Source organism: Paralichthys olivaceus, chromosome 10, assembly GCF_024713975.1.
Source record: "Paralichthys olivaceus isolate ysfri-2021 chromosome 10, ASM2471397v2, whole genome shotgun sequence".
Lineage (NCBI taxonomy): Eukaryota > Metazoa > Chordata > Actinopteri > Pleuronectiformes > Paralichthyidae > Paralichthys > Paralichthys olivaceus.
In genome coordinates, this window is record NC_091102.1 from 3,808,753 (window position 1) to 3,824,996 (window position 16,244).

General features: G+C 43.1%; 1 protein-coding gene across 2 annotated transcripts in view; it reads right to left on the reverse strand.

Annotated features, from left to right (window-relative positions):
- The window catches only part of arhgef49 (Rho guanine nucleotide exchange factor 49), a 45,090-nt gene extending 32,710 nt beyond the window's left edge, over positions 1-12,380 (reverse strand). For both annotated transcript variants that reach the window (XM_069532923.1, XM_069532924.1), the window contains exon 1: positions 12,141-12,380. The gene's annotated coding sequence lies outside the window, so the exon portion shown is untranslated. The remainder of the gene's footprint in view (positions 1-12,140) is intronic.
- Between the last annotated feature and the right edge of the window lie 3,864 nt (positions 12,381-16,244).

Genomic DNA, 16,244 nt, shown 5'->3' on the forward strand with positions numbered 1-16,244 from the left:
CAGTTGCGAACTCCAGTCACGAAAGGCACCATGCAGGCGTTAGGCAGACGGCTCATGGTGCGTTTGAGTCTAAGAAACAAACAGAGCAACAGATGCCTTATTGACAAAATTAGCCAAGAACCTCTTTCATTTCCCACGTCCATACTGTCGCTTTCTTCACTGGTTATTTTAAACTGACTCCATTATTCACCGTGACAGCAGGAGCACCATAAAGCACCGGTGACGCCATTACCAGTGGTCAATGCAGCCCGCTCACAGCAGGGGGTGTGTTCACTAAGCGCCCAGTGTTCTGCATCACAAAGCTTCCTGCCATCAACAGACACAGTAAAACGTTCAAGTCTGGTAAAGTGTTTCTTCAATGTTCAGCAGCTCAATCACACGTCACAAAATCAATATGACGACCACAGGAGGGGCTTCGTCAGAGGGCGGGGGGGGGGGGTCTGCATGTTAATGTGTATTACGTATGAATATGCAGCGATGTAATTACTGCGGGAATGGAGATTTTAATCGTACAGTTGCACCGCACGTGGCGGTGAAGTGACAGCAGGTGCTGCTCGCTTTGGAAACAGGCAGGTGGTGAACGTTGAGGACGACGTCTGAAAAACTGTTCACGTCAAAAACCGATGAGCTTCATTTTGCTCCAATGTGCTCGTACGATTGTGAGACAACAAAAGATTTGGGATAAACTCTTACTATCAATAGTTCGTAAATATGACTTTGACGTTTTTTCACAAAGTTATTTGATCCATTGATATAATATATAAACTGATATCTGATACGATTCTAGCTATTTGGAAGGAAATCTACTGTAGGTCGACTGTTTACGGGTGAATGTCTCAATGTTAGATATTTAAGCTTCTGCACCTCCTTCGTAAACTCTGGTTTAAAAGGTCAAACATGTTTCTGCAGAAGCCGAACAGAAAAGAGGTGTGTGTGTGTGTGTGTGTGTGTGTGTGTGTGTGTGTTTGTATTGTGTTTGGCCCTGTCCTGTGATCACACCCATACAGCTGCAGGTGTAGGTGGTACTGACTCCGAGGGTCGAGATGAGATGTATCCACTGAGCTGCCCTACTCCGCCCGGCGACACATGGCTAGATAATTTATGAGGTCTCCACCATTGGTTCAATAATTCATAGGGCCCTCGCTCTGAGGTGGGTGAGTCACGGACGAGCCTTTTACTGAGGAGGGAGGGAGAGAGGGAAGGAAACGAGATAGAGAGCGAGAGAGGGAGAGGGAGAGAGACATTTGTGGGATGCAAACTCAATAAGAAGTTGCCACACCATGACTTTTTGAGGCCTGCTAAATTTAGCACAGTCTCCGTGACTCAGGGGAGGAGCCGCACGAGGGGATGAAGGAGGGTGAGACAGCTTTTAGTGATGGGTAAGTAACCGTGGGAGCCTGAAAGCATGAAGCGGCCGACCGGAGCGCAGGGTTTTCCTGAAGCGGCAAACACACACAGACACACACAGTGAAGGCCTCGTGTGTGCTCAGGCAGCGAGGTTCACATTATGCACAATAGCTGTTACTGTTCCTACGCAGAAACAATGCATCGCTGTTGACCCTCTTGGCTGCAGCCAATGTTTACACATCGAAGGGAGGAGGAGGAGTGTGTTAATACAGGACGTCGTAAAAAAACACGTCCTTTGCCAGCGTGTTTATCTGGTGGTTGATTACTTGGAAACCACAGAGGCATTGTGGGGCACAGCGGTGCTCTTTGATGCCCGGCAATCGATAGAGTGATGGGTGGCATGGGTGGAGTTTGATGCACACAATGCACAAAGGAACGCAATGACACACATACAGGAGAGCGGCCACAAGCCTGACACACTGAACTAAATACAAACCATCAACTGGGTCTTTGTCCACAGACGTAAAAATAAAGTCAGCTCGACTCGAATCTCTGGAACGAACATGTCAAGATTAGTTCGTCTTATCGGCTTCACATTTGGTGCGATTTGAATATATATGACATAATTATTTAAAACTGGGACCCATCAAGTTCATTTCAGGAGAATCAGTTGTGTGGGATGTGAATGTTTACAAGGTAGAACGTGACAATCTTCATAAAAGGGAGGATTTGTAAAGGAATTTTAAAAGTTTAGTGCCGTGTTTTCCAAAACTGCTCTGCTGTTATTTTGGAAATCAAGTCTGACTTCATCCTACCTCTGCAGTCATTATCATACTTTACATTTGAGTTGCTGATTTCATATTTTGTGTGAACACTCTGGTGGATTTCAGTTTCGTATCGGACATGAATGAATATCTCGTACTTATTCTGTTCAGCTTGAATGTCGCGCTGGAAACTTTGGTCCTGACAGAATATCTTAGCAACTACTGAATGCACCGTCAGGAAATGTTGTACCGACACTCACTCTTCCCAGACAATGACAGTTTACGGTGATTCAGCGACTTATCAATTACAAAAACTGTACAAAAGACAAAGACAGAATCCTCCTACTGTAGACCCACAGAACATGGCAGTGTCTCATACTGCGACGCAGGCTCATATGTTGCGATGATATATTTTGCTCAGCAACAGACAAATATGCTGGTGACCTAAATGTGTGCGTTGTTATTGGTCGGACCAGGCAAGGAACAGTCTGGAAAACAGGAAATAAATGAAAAACAGAGGCCGCACGTTACCAACATGACCCATTAACTGCATTTGTTATTACATTTTGCATCTGCAGGTCTGATCGGAAGGAGACGCTGCAGCCGAACTCCATTAAACTGGCATTTACATGTCAGATGTTACGCAGAAGAAAATGACGCATAACCTCAGTTTGTGAATGAATGTGTCAGCACACAGTGTGAGTGTGTGCACATGCTCCCCCCTGAGCGCTGTATTGGCTGATTTAAATCCCATGTGCAGAGGGGAGGCTGCTATCATAATCAGCTTGCCTGCAGCCGTGCACCGAAAGAACCCAGCCCTCCTGATGGGAAGCCTTGAAATCCAATTTTCCTGTCGATCTATCAGTCTCTACAGTAAGTCCCTCTCGGAGCTGGGTCTCTTAGTGCACCGCCTACGTGCCTCTCTAATCAGCCTGCCTTGATTGGTCTCCACCAGAAGACACCAAATATCTGGTTAGAGGGAGCGATGTGATGCAGGATTACTTTCCAGCCACAGGTAAATGAGAAAGAGGCACTTTCAACCAGCAAAATGAACATCGTCGTTCAAACATTATATATGCAGAGGGTTTTTTTTCCCCCCTTTCTGTGAGCTGCTTTCAATTTTCTTTATTTCTCAAGTTCCTGCAATCGGTCCGAAAGTCCAAACTGTCCAACAAAAATGTTTTCACACTGCAAACGATCTAAATCATGGTTCATTTGATCTGGAGGGAGACCACCTCTTTCGGTGGGACTGTATTTTGCTAGTCTGGACAGTGGTCTAAATGTGCTGCACCACAAAAACACCTCTCAGAGTTCACGATCTAAACGTATCGCCTCAGCTGATACAGTAAATACACTGCGATCGATTCTCCTCTGTGCCGTGAACTGAGCGCATTGAATCTCTCCAGAACTGAAAAGAAGATCAATGCTCCTGTTTTCCAGAGGCGCCCGCTCGTGAAGACTCTGCTGCTGCGTGGGAGGTCGGAATAAACACAACACATTGGCCATCACAACTCCACCAGGGCGATCTTTATGGTAATAGAGGGAAGCTCCGGCAAACAGCAGAAAATTCAGCATTTACACATCAATGGAGGGGGCTGGCTGACACACATTATAATGCATAATATTCAGACAGTGGACGAGGCTTTTTGAATCTCAATGACACTGTACTCGGGGCTGAGTGAAGGCAACAAGCCTCGGCTGTGAACTGTTGGAGGCAATTAGTCTGCATGAGGACGAGGTCCGTGTCTGTATCGAACACAGTTGTGTTGAACAGTGCAACATTAGGCGATGACGGTGATATAACCAAAGGTCCCAGGAAAGAGCAGGAAGCCACGCAAGGTCGCTGGCCTTTGAATAACTGCATGTGGAAAAGCCATTAGAGGAAACCTTGGACTATCTCTGGATCAAAGGGCTCATCCGCCAGTGAAGCAGCTGCCATTCAGAACCAACATTTCAGCCTGTGACTGTAAATCGTGTTTCACAATGTTAGAAACCAGTTTGCAGGGTTCATCATGTCGTATCAAACCAGTGCGTGGGTCATCCCGTGTCAAATCACTGATGAGTGATCTGAGAAGTCCGGTTAAGACTCCAGATAATGTCCTTGAGTGAGCCAATGTGAGAAAACAACAGATTATCTGGAGGATTCAAGCGAGTGGACGGGTTGACAACTCGGAAAGACAAGATTCGAGAGCTGTGCATGTCCATGTGCTGTAAACAACAACACGCGATCTCCGCAGTGAAATGTATTCTCGATATTCTTTCTCCTTCTCGTCCCCTCGTCCCCGGAGACTCTGCTGCTGGGTTCATTATTTGTGGAAGACAAACTCTGTAGAAAGTCTGGATGTTGAGTTCATGTTGGAGAACTGCTCATGGAACTCTGTGCAGTAGTTTCTGCCTAATCCTGCGAACAAACAAAAAACTAATGGAGCAAATGAATTGGTGAGAGCGACTAAGCCTATAGCAAAATAATTTGTAATTTACAAATCATTTAATTTAATTTTATGATAGAATATGGGATCTTAATCATTTGATCAAGAGTAGTGGAATCAGACTAATCTGGCCGAAGGGATCACAGCAGCGAAGGAGCTCGTATCATTGTGTCATCACCAGCGGCTGTGTCGATTCAGGTTGAGTAAACGAGTTTGTGGCGCCGAACAATTTCAGCAGCTCAGCCACTTTTTAAAAAGACAAGATCAGTGAAAAGTGTTTACCTCTGGAATTAAAGTCCCTGGCAGCCCGACAGTTATTGTGTTTCCTGCTGCAGGAAAACGCTGATCAAAGCAGTTTATAAACGGATCAACAGGACTTTTCCGCTCAGGTCCAGTTTTTTTGTTGCCTTAAATTACAAGTTTGCCTCTGGGGGCTTTACAGAGCTCCACGATTCTTCTTTACATCCTTGATTTGTATGAGAAGAAACATCCACGGATTTTATTTCAGCACTTCATGGAGCAGACAGACGGAGGACGGAGGTCGTACAGACCAACAGTTCATCTGTATGTTAAAGATGAAATTGCTGGAGGCGAAGCAGATGCACAGAGAGTCAGCGCCGGGTCTTCAGCCTCTTGAACCAGACAGTTTCCTCAGGGACCCTGGTGATCAACTAACCAACCTCTTTACTGAGCACAGGTCTGTCGATTCAGCTGCTCTCAGCATAATCCTTCCTCCTGGTGAAAAAATGTGCTCTGACCTGAATCCTAATGGTGCAGCGGAAAGTTGCGGACGCAAATACGTGCAGAAAACACACACAAAGGCACACGCAGAGGCCTTTCTGCAAGATGTCAGGTAGAGCGGCACTCAGGCTTTCAGTCTCATTAACATTCTGCATCTGGATTCACAACACACACACAAACACACACCCAGAGGAATGTGCATTCTGCCGGTGAAATGCCACTGACTGCGCTGAGGATGGAATAACTGAGAGAACATTAGCTCACTGTGTGGTGCGTTCAATTCTTGCTCTTTAAGGCCTGGTGCACACTAGAAGATTTTTCATTTCAAAAAACAGAGACCGAAGACATAACGAAAGACTTAACGGATTTTTTAATCTGATAATCGACAGAGCGCACACACTCGAAACTCACGTGATCAAGCGAAAATCAAACACGGAGGAGGATCGACATCGTCAGTTTGCCGCATTTGCATCGGTTCAGATTTGCGGCAAAAACAAAAAACGAGAAAGAAAAACAACGGAAGAAGTAAATGGTCTGATGCAAATACAGAGGTAGCAGGGGGTGGAGTCTGAGGACACTACACGCCCCCCTACACCTGCTCCCCTGCACCCATTGGATGTTACTGGCTGTTACATGGTATGCACCCCCCCCAATGTATACCGAGCTTCATGGTCTGTTTGTATGAGATGTGATTTCTCTCCAAGCTGAAGGAAAGCTTTGTCTCTGCAGTTAGAATTCACCCTGCACTAATGTTTCTCACCCAATGCCTGCTGGGATTAGCTCCAGCTCCCCCCGCGGCCCTCAGAGGATAAGTGGTATAGATAATGGATGGACGCAAGGATCAGTCGTGATGGAAAAACTCAAACATGCTAGTGTGTCACGGGGTATTAATGTGGGGTCTGCTCACTTCACCTCCAGCTGAGCCCAGTTTTGTTCCTCTCCGCTGGACAAAAAGAAAGAAGCAATGAACAGAACTGAGATAAATGAAGGTTCGGAACGAGGGGATCAGGCGGGAACATCAGAGCGTGTAGCGGAGAGGAGGAAAAGGGGAGAGAAAATGAGAGCGAGGTTACGAATGGTTGTTAGTGAAGGAAAAAGGTTGGATGGCGTTAGCTCAGCGTGAGCCCCGTCTGCAGCTCACACTACAGATGACGGGTGGAGAGGTCACGCATCGAAGGAGCTTTCACTCTGCCGAACGCTGTCGGCGAGGTCGAGCTTTCCAATAAATGACGGGAAGCTGCTGCTGCTTAGAGAAGCTGCTGAAGTCACCGCCTACATCTTTTGTCTGACCTTTGATTTAAAGGTGGTGCTCCAGTTATATAGGAGGTAGTAAAACATCTTTACTCACATTTTAAACCGATGAAAGCTTTTTCACGGTGATATATAACGGGAACACAAAACAATACTGGAAGGGCGCATACCTCCTCCAAGGTTAACTCTGTATCTCGCCATGAAGAAGCAAATGAATTCCTGGATCCAGCCTTTTGTTTGGAGCCCCTCTAAAATGTAATGGCTTCTTCCTTGGGTCATCCCGGACCCCTTCACAAATATTCATGGAAATCTGTTTTGTCATTTTTGAGCAATCCTGCCGAGAGACACACAAATAACAATAAAAACACTGGAGTGGAGCTAAGTAGAGCTCAGACCTCCGCCAAGACCCAACCGTCCCCTTAAATTCAAGCAGCAGCAAATCTGAATCACTCAGAGGTATCAGTCCTCTTAACGAGCCTGGTGGTTTTCATCAAGATCCAATTATTTCTAGGGAAATTGTTGAAAATGTGGAGGATGTACAATTTACAATTTAAAAGAAAAGTGAAAAAGCAAACTGTGAAACTGTAGATTTCATTTAGGAAACAAATAGTTTTTCCAAATGTTTTATTTGTTTTGTTCCTCGAGCACCGCTGCACCACGGATTATGAACCACAACTGCATGTCCTGTATGACAATATGCTAATGCTACCAGAGTAATGAACCTGAATGGATTATACAGGCTAATCCAGATCATGTTATTATGGGATTAAGGCTTCATTAGAGCAGGAATGCCTCACATGTCTCGTACATTAGAAATTAATGCTGCAAGAAAGTAAAACGTCAAAAACAGGTTTTCAATCAGTCAGAAGCATCGGTAAAAACCTGCGGACATCATGTTTTCTTACGTGAAATTAAATACTTTGTTTTTTAAAGATATCTGAAAACCACAAGTTCAGGTACGTGACAAAATCTTATCATCACAAGGTAAATGCTGTTTGGCGTCTGTGATGGTGACGCACATGTGATAAACATGTACAATCATTTTAAACATCATAGAAAGTGCAATGTTCTTTATTTCTTAGGATGATAAATAGAAAACTGAACCTAAAACATTCCAAAATTATCATTTTTCCTTCTGTGTGTTTATCAGGGAGATCAAACCACTCAGGGACGTTTTCTTGAGTCTGAAACACAACCTGTGTCCTTCACACCGCGTGTTTGATTTTGAAAGCGGCTGCATGTGTGTGCGTTGTGTGTGTGTGTTTATCTCAGCAAAGCCTCGTCAGACTGACGGAGCACGGAAGCTACATGCTCGTATTAGCATTTTATCAAGTGACCTTCCTGCTCTTCAGTCAGTTTTCTTTTCCCTCAATTAAGACACAACATGTAGATCTGCAAGATCCAGACATTTTCCAAAAAATGTCCCTGTGAGCCGACAGGAGAATACAGCAGGAAAATCGGGAAATATCATGGCGAGCGAGTGGTTGATGATGTTTCCAACACGCGACAGACACCAAAGTGAAATAAATATATATATATATATATATATAGAAATACTACAAATACCTCAGGATGAAAAGGAGGAGTCGTGCACGTAGAAGATGCAGAAGAAGAAGTTGGAAAGACAGCGAGATTCAAGCGTTTGGTGACAATGACAGTGTCGATGTGTCCTAAATGAAAACGTTCGATTTCCACAATGGAATTTAAACTTAACGCCTCTTGCATACTAATTATTTCTGAACACGTCTGATCTCCTGCTGCGTTTTGAATCAGTGAAAGCCAAATTGCGGAAAATGTCCGGACCCAATTTTCTGGATATTTTTTTTCCGAGTTGATGAGTTCATGTCTGAAAACACATGCAGAGAGGACTGTGTGGATGTAATTTGATTGGCGTGCACGTGAAACGTAATAAGGATTAAACTGACCGTTTCACCTCCGGCAGCATTTTTCTCCTCGGTCGCTCTGCAGCAGTTTGTTGTTGCCACAGCTGCAGGATTCTTAATTACTGTGCTGGTAATTAGTGGTTGTCTATAATTGGGATAGGGACTCCAGACTGTCATCCACCCACAATGCCCTTTGTTTATAGTGTTTTCTGTTAACACAAGGAGGACGGGTGACACACACACACACACACACACACACACACACACACACACACACACACACACACACACACACACACACTGGGAGTCTGGCTGCCTTCATGTGGCTGTGCATGCAGCTGTGACTGATGTTCTAACAGGACACAGGGGGATGAGATACAGTTGATCCTTCAGGCAGGACTCTGGAACAAAGGAGGTTCTCAGGGGACGACAGGGTTCAGTCTGGTGGTTCGACCATAAACACATCCCCCATTGTCGTCAGCGTCGAGGCACATTTCACCATCCTCAGTATAAATCTACAAATGAGATTCCATCGAGGCGTCACTTCGTTTGGATATTTGGAATTTTTTACGCTGAATCAAGGTGGCGTTCCTCTCATCAAGGCCGAGAGTCTTTTAGCGGAGGTCAAGAGTAAAGTAGAGCATTCATTTGTTTAGACTCTAAAATTCCACAGCTTGAAATTAAAGGGTATTTTTGAGTGTGGTCAAACTGACTCAAGCCGAGAGGAGGTTTGAACCCACAGAAGAAAATCAGCAAAAGCCACTGGAGCTGGAGATTCTTCTGGAGCTGGGTGATGTGGCTGGAATCATCCATCCATGATCTACAGCGCACCCGTGTGTCCTGTGGAAGGTCACGGGATCTGAAGCCTATCCGACCTCCACTGGGCTGATGATCATTCACTCAGAAGTAATCACAGCAGCAACATCACGCGACGTTTAAAACAATATCACAGTGTTTACGATGCGGGACGTTTAAAGTTCCTTCTTAATTCAAACACTAGCTTCATACAGCAAAGACACACTTATGTAAAATTATATCAGTAATATCAGCATTCTCAGGAAACCATAAGGTGTTGTTATCTAAATCTAAACCAGTCATATAAAGTGGAGTCATTTTCTATACCCTTCTGTAAACCGTGCAAAAAACTAATCCCAACATTCAACCCTGATCCTTTTAACGACCCCAGTAATGACTGTTACTTAGGGTCGGACTAATTGGAAGTCAATGAAGTACAAAAACACATGAACTCTGCCAGTAAGTTAATGGAAGCTAATTATTCTGTGTCCGGTCGAGCTGATCTTGCTCCGAAAACAAAACCAGTGCATTACGATGCCACATTAGCATTGAAGGGCCCCGGAGCCCGGTGTACACCTGCCATGCATTTCTGCTGGTTTAGCCGGACACATCGACCTGTCTCGTTTAATCTGGTCTCAGTGAATCCTGTTATGCAGTGCACGTGTGTGTGTGTGTGTGTGTGTGTGTGTAGGAGCCTGTGGGTCCACTGTTTGACCTTTCATCACATCAGCCCGCTGACTGAATCCATGTCGAGCTCAGGTGTGGAGCAACAAGGCATCACTGCAGGACAATGGAAAATCTATGAGAGTCTACAGTGTGTGTTCTTTCAGGACGTTAAACGTTACAGCAGTTCGTCATGTTCACCGACAAACTGAAAGAAAAAGCCCCCGAGAACGAGTTTGTTTGAATTTACATCTCATTCACACGGAAAAGAAAATGGTTTTGGATTTTTGGAGCCCAGCTTGTACGTAAAATGTAAAATCTACAGTTATGACTGCTTCAAGTCTGCGAAACAGAAATAGATTCAGCTCATATGAACCATCCAGGTTTTCAAAACTATGACTTCAGTAAAAGCTACAGGCATCAAATCCAAAGTTAATATAGGTTATATTCATGTACTTCTCCAGGGACACTAGAAAACGGCCTTAATTGGTTCAATTAATCCATAAAATGATGGAGAGGAAAATTCAAGTCACTCCCAATTAGTGCCAGCAAAACTAAACGAATGAAGAATTTGATTCCTGCTAATGAGCCAGTGGTTTCTGCGTTAAACCACGTGTGTCAAACATTATGCAAGCGAAGCAGTTACATGTTTCACGGTGCACTCATCCGTGTCCTGAGCCTCCGTTCACTGCTGGATTCAAACGCTTTTCCACTCACGTGACCAGTCAGTCATCATTTCATCAACTATGCATGAGCTCCATTATACAGCATTTTCCATTCCTGTACCAAAACAGAGGAACTGCTACTTGTGGAAATAAGACAGTTTTACTGAATTCATTAACATTATCTGATTGCATCCTGGAAGTCAGCCAGCTTTCCCATCAGCCCCGGGGGCGTTTCCAGTCAGTGCTTGGATGCACCTGCTTCCTGACGACCACTCATCCCCAAAATGTTCCACTAAAGGACTCCTGGGAGGATCCAAGAACCTGCAGGGGCTCCCAGAGGAACAACTGCACTGCCTCGGTATTTCATTTACTAAATAGCATCACACAGCGGGAACTGAAAATAAAGACAAATGCTGTCATCTTTTAAAAAGCTGCATAAACTCTATTATCTGTGGTTGAAATCGTTCACACCAGCTCAAATCTTACACCTACGATTTGATGAACATGATAATAAAACCAGTTGTCGTGCTCAGTGAGAGTTTGTCTACAGGACTGTCTGACACCGATCAGCGATCAGGCTGTCGGGACAATTCCCAAAGGTGAGGAGAGTTCAGCCTGGCAGCTGTTTCCCTCCTTGGCTTCAGGTAATGACGTTAAGATCGTCAGTGTGTGGGAGTCAGACCATCATGTCTGCAGCAGCCAGAGCTTTGCTCAACAGAAAACAGAACAATAACATTTGGATTTACATAAATATCTGATTTAAAATGCTTTGACTCTCGTTTTATTTGCTTGTATATAAAAATTGAGAAAATAATATTTTATCATCTATGACCAATATATTTGACTCACAGGCAAAGACGTCGCTTTGGGTTCTCTTATATTTGTATATTTAAAAAAAAATAATGATGTTTAAAGCTCCAATTAAAACACAAATTCACAGTTTCTTTTCATTTAAAAACACAACATTACATTACACGGTAATAACAGTTTAGTTCACGGACGTTCCAGTTAAAGGTCCAAATTTCTATGGCTTAAAAACACTTGTTTACAACATAAATAAATAAATGAATATATATATAATAACTATTATTTTAAAACATGATAAATAAAATAAATCAATCTATCTATAAATCAAAGTCAATCTTAGATGATCAATACATCTCAAATAACAAGAAAAATAAGCCGCTTTGGGTTCCTTTAATTTTTGTTGAGCATTTTTGTCTTGCAATATAGTTTATTTAATATTTGATACCAGTTCTATAACATATATATATATATATACTTCAACACATGAAGTCAAACTATGACCGGTTGCATAAGAATAACCATATTATATATATATGTATATATGTCAAACACAGTGAATAGAAAGCAGCCATTCCTGGTGATTGAGGGAGAAACATTAAGCTCATAAAAGTGTAAAATCCCAGTCGAGGAAAAACAAACACACAAATCTCCACAGTGCTTCAGGTGAAACCGCATCATTGATTTACGCGTAAAACCACGAGGTGTCCATCACGCATCAGTCAATCATCTGCGTTTTGCATTTAGGAGATGAACACACACACACGTACACATGGTGTCATCGGGCAGGTTACTCACTCTGGGTTTTTCCAGGGATCCTTCACATCACATCAGAGGATCCTCTGTGGATCCACGTTCCTCGGGCTGAAGGAATCCGGGATCCGTGCGCGATGGACGGAGACGGGCACCGCCATGAAATCACGCACTGAGCGATCATCGGGACTCAGTGTTAATATGAGAGGTTTTTTATTTACTTCACGCACACACCGACCTCCTTCATGTGCGGGTTTCTCCTTGGGAACTGTGATGCGTTCACGCCTCGCTCGTAGAAAAAAACCTCCCTTGCAGTGTTATGTTTGGATCAGCTGAGGAGGGGAGGGTTTAATTCCTTCACTCCCTAGCCTGATAATAACAAGGCAGCAGTGTGAAAGAAAGATAGAAAGAAAGAAAGAAAGACAGAAAGAAAGAAAGAAAGAAAGAAAGAAAGAATTGCTCATATAGGACTGACAGCAGGGAAGAGAAAATGATTCATGTTTCAAAGCAGTGCAAGAAAAGTGGGAAAGCTCAGCAGCGAGGAACCATCAATGTGACCTGAACATATGAATCAATACGTTTACAGCTTCTATACCAACTCACAACCCAAGATCATAAAGGATTTGCTTTAAAATGCTTCTGTAGCATAACCTAATAAGACATGATGGCTCATAGAAGCAGAATGCACCGGCTCACCACTCAGTTACATGAGTCCAATGTTTCACGACGGTCAGTCTGGTGGTGAGGTCTGTATAGAAGGGAACATGCACAGACTGGATTCTGCAGGTGTTGAGTGGAATTCGTGTATTTTCGGCCTGTAGCGGTTCATCCTCATGACATTCACGCTGTGACGTTGATATTTCCGACAGCAAGTGAAGACACCTGCAGCCATATGCCAGACCGAGGCTCTCACTCTGGCTCCTGATTGGTCCAGATAAAAAAAAAAAAAAAAAAAAAACTGGCTGTGGTCACACTACGTCCCCCCTACTCCCCCCCCACCCCCACCCTCCCCCATGACCACAGAGGCAGAGAGGTCAGATCGTGGTGGGGCTGTTCACTCTCCATCACTCGACATGAATCAATCTGAACATGACGTGTACAGACACAGACAGCTGACTCCTCCCAAGTGTAAAAATATAAGAAATAAAACATGAAATAAAAAAATCATCGATCATTCACATACATTTCATTTCTATTGCACAAATTCATTGGAGTTTAGTCAATGTGCTTTACAGGTGACTGACAAAACAACGGATGTTACAATGAACTGAACCAATCATTAGAAAAGACAACAAGAAAAGAAAGTTAAGATAATGAAAAATATGAGAATAATCCATTAAAAACAAGCTTCACAAATTGCAACTTTATTCTCAAAGGAAGCCGAACAACACTTAACACTCGCTTGTAGTAGAATCAATCAAGTCTGTGACGATCTGTGAATTGTTTCCCCCCCAAATTCAACAAAAATGTTGAAAAACATCTTAAAGTTGCAATATTAGAGTGAAAGAACGAGAAAATTCCTCTTCCTAGTACTTTAATTCACACCTGCACTAAAAGTGAATGTTCTTTTACGTCCCTCCTCCGAGTTCTGTGAAAATCAATTCCGTAGTTTTGATTCTGGGAAAAAAAAAACACACACAGAGGAAAGTATTGGCCGAGGTAATAAAACAAAGCTGGCAGAGATGTACAATGTCCAACATGTTTTGATACCACATGCTTTTCCCTTACAGTCATATGATCACCACACAGTTTACAGTCTGTAACATGAGAGGCCTATGAACTGGCAGATTGAATATGAGCCTGCAGAGAGCTGCTGGCTGAGCGAGTCTTCACTCTCCCCCCTGCAGAGCGGGGCTGTCGCCTCCGTCACCGCTGCTGCTCACTCACAACCCAGGAACTCTCCATTGTGCCTGGGCCGCAGTATTGAGAATGAGCGGATAGTTGCTTGGAAACAGTAAACCTTGCCTCCCACGATCCAAGGGCAACCCCCCCCCCCCACCACCACCACAGTAACTGATATCACCAGTGCAGCCAGTGTTTACCTCCGTCCATGGAAACAGACCCCTGCTGGCTTCTCCTCATGGGATGTGGACACAGTGAAACAGGACTCATCTTTTTCAACTTGCATCATGTTTTCATTTGTATTTGTTTGTTCGTTTGTTTGCAGGGTTACGCAAAAACCACTCATTTGATTTCCTTGAAATGTCGGGCAGGGGTGTGACACACGTTCCAGGGGAGAACTTATCACATTTTGATGAAGATCCAGGAATTTTTCACTTTACTCATCATTGTGAGATTCTGCGCTTTTCAATATTTTGGTTGATTTCTCCGAGAACAATTCACGGATCTTGATGAAAGAAATCAGGCACATTTACAGGACTGATACTGATGAGTCAGATCCAAATAAAAATGCAGATAGAGTGAATTTTAGAGTTGTTTCAGAAGGGGACTGTTGGTGGTTGTGTTATCTATAATAATTTATGTTTTGTAACCTCTACTGACATCATCCCTATCCGATTATACTCCATTTTCTTGCAGCTCATAAACTTTCCCCCCACAAGCTAAAGGTCAAAGGTTAAACAGCCCCACTCTCCTCTCAACACTCTTCCACTCTCGTTTCTTTTTTCTTGTATTTCCCAAACTACCCATGCATCACCACCTCATATGTTGTGAGCAGCAGGACCGTGTTGTGAATCCGGTGATTACACGTCTGAATAATCTCAACATTCCACTTGTCTCAGATGTTGATCCTTTAATGTTTGAAGGCAGCAGAGCATATGGTCGATGGTGAGGTGTGGACAGGGCAGGAATTTAAGGCTTAGGACTCAGTTTGAAGAAAGGAAGAGAGATTATTGTCGCTGCCTCACGGAGCTCCGAGCCCCTGCAGCCTGTGTGAGATCGAATGGGGCGTCAGTGAGTGTTGCTGCAGCAGTTCATTAGTCTCTGATTGCCAGACCTTCAGGACCCTCACAGTTGGTTTTCAGAGCTTTTCCAGCTAATTCAGTAATTACTGCAGTTTCACAACCCCGCCCACTGCTGCTGCTTTAATTTAGTGCATAAAGTAGTTTTGAGCATTGGGGCCTGCAGCTTGAGATTTTAATATATGTAATGTGAAATGAAGAGTCAGTTAGTTTTCATCTGTTGAAGCTTCGGGACTCAGCACGTTCAGATTTGTAAAGTTAACACACACAAGCGTAATATCAAAGATCATCTGAACAACATCTATACTACACATTCACATTTTATTGAGTCTAACACGTTGTATCATTGAGCAACAATTCATGCTGCATTTCAATTGATGTTTTACTTTAGGATAAGTAGGCTGTACAGAAAGTCAATAACAGTAATTGGTGCAGCACAAATCTTCCTGTCAAACAGCACAAGCCATAAAATACTGATCGTAGCCGAGGCCACATTAGCATACAGATGAAATTTAATCAGTAAATTATTGTAAATTTGTAAGAAAAGTTCTGAAGTACGTTATGAACTGTGGCCTGTTCTCCATCTTCTATCTCACAAAATCAAAACTGCATCAAACCCTACTTTTAAGATCTTAATCATTTCGTTTATATAGAGCTCGTTAAATGTTACGTGCATTCATACTATGTAGTTATTCCATATGGTTAAACTACTTATCATGAAGCGCTATGCTGCACATAATACTGTATATCAATAAACCATATTTATATAGTGTCTTTCATACAAACTTTTTATGCAAAAAAACAATACAATAAACTGTAGTGATGCAAATATAATTAAGCAGATATATTTAAATATAATAGTATATATGCATATGTATTCATGTATTTATATGCATAAACAAGACATTTAAAAACAATCAATCCAGCAAAATGGATTAAGAGAATGTTGAACTAAAGTATTAAGATTTGTTTTAAAAGTATACTTTAGTAGTTTTATAAACCAATACACTAAATATATATATATATATGCATGTTTATTATGTATTAGTTGTATATAATAGCATAAAAATACTGTGTTGGTAAAAGTACAAGTGTTCAAGAGCATCAAGAAACCAAGTGTCATATACCCCTGTCATCACAAAGTCGTGACTGACAGGCGCTAAACCAATCAGCCAGGAGGGGGCGGGGAAACGGCGGGTTCGACCAATCATAAGCAGGAGGAGGCGGG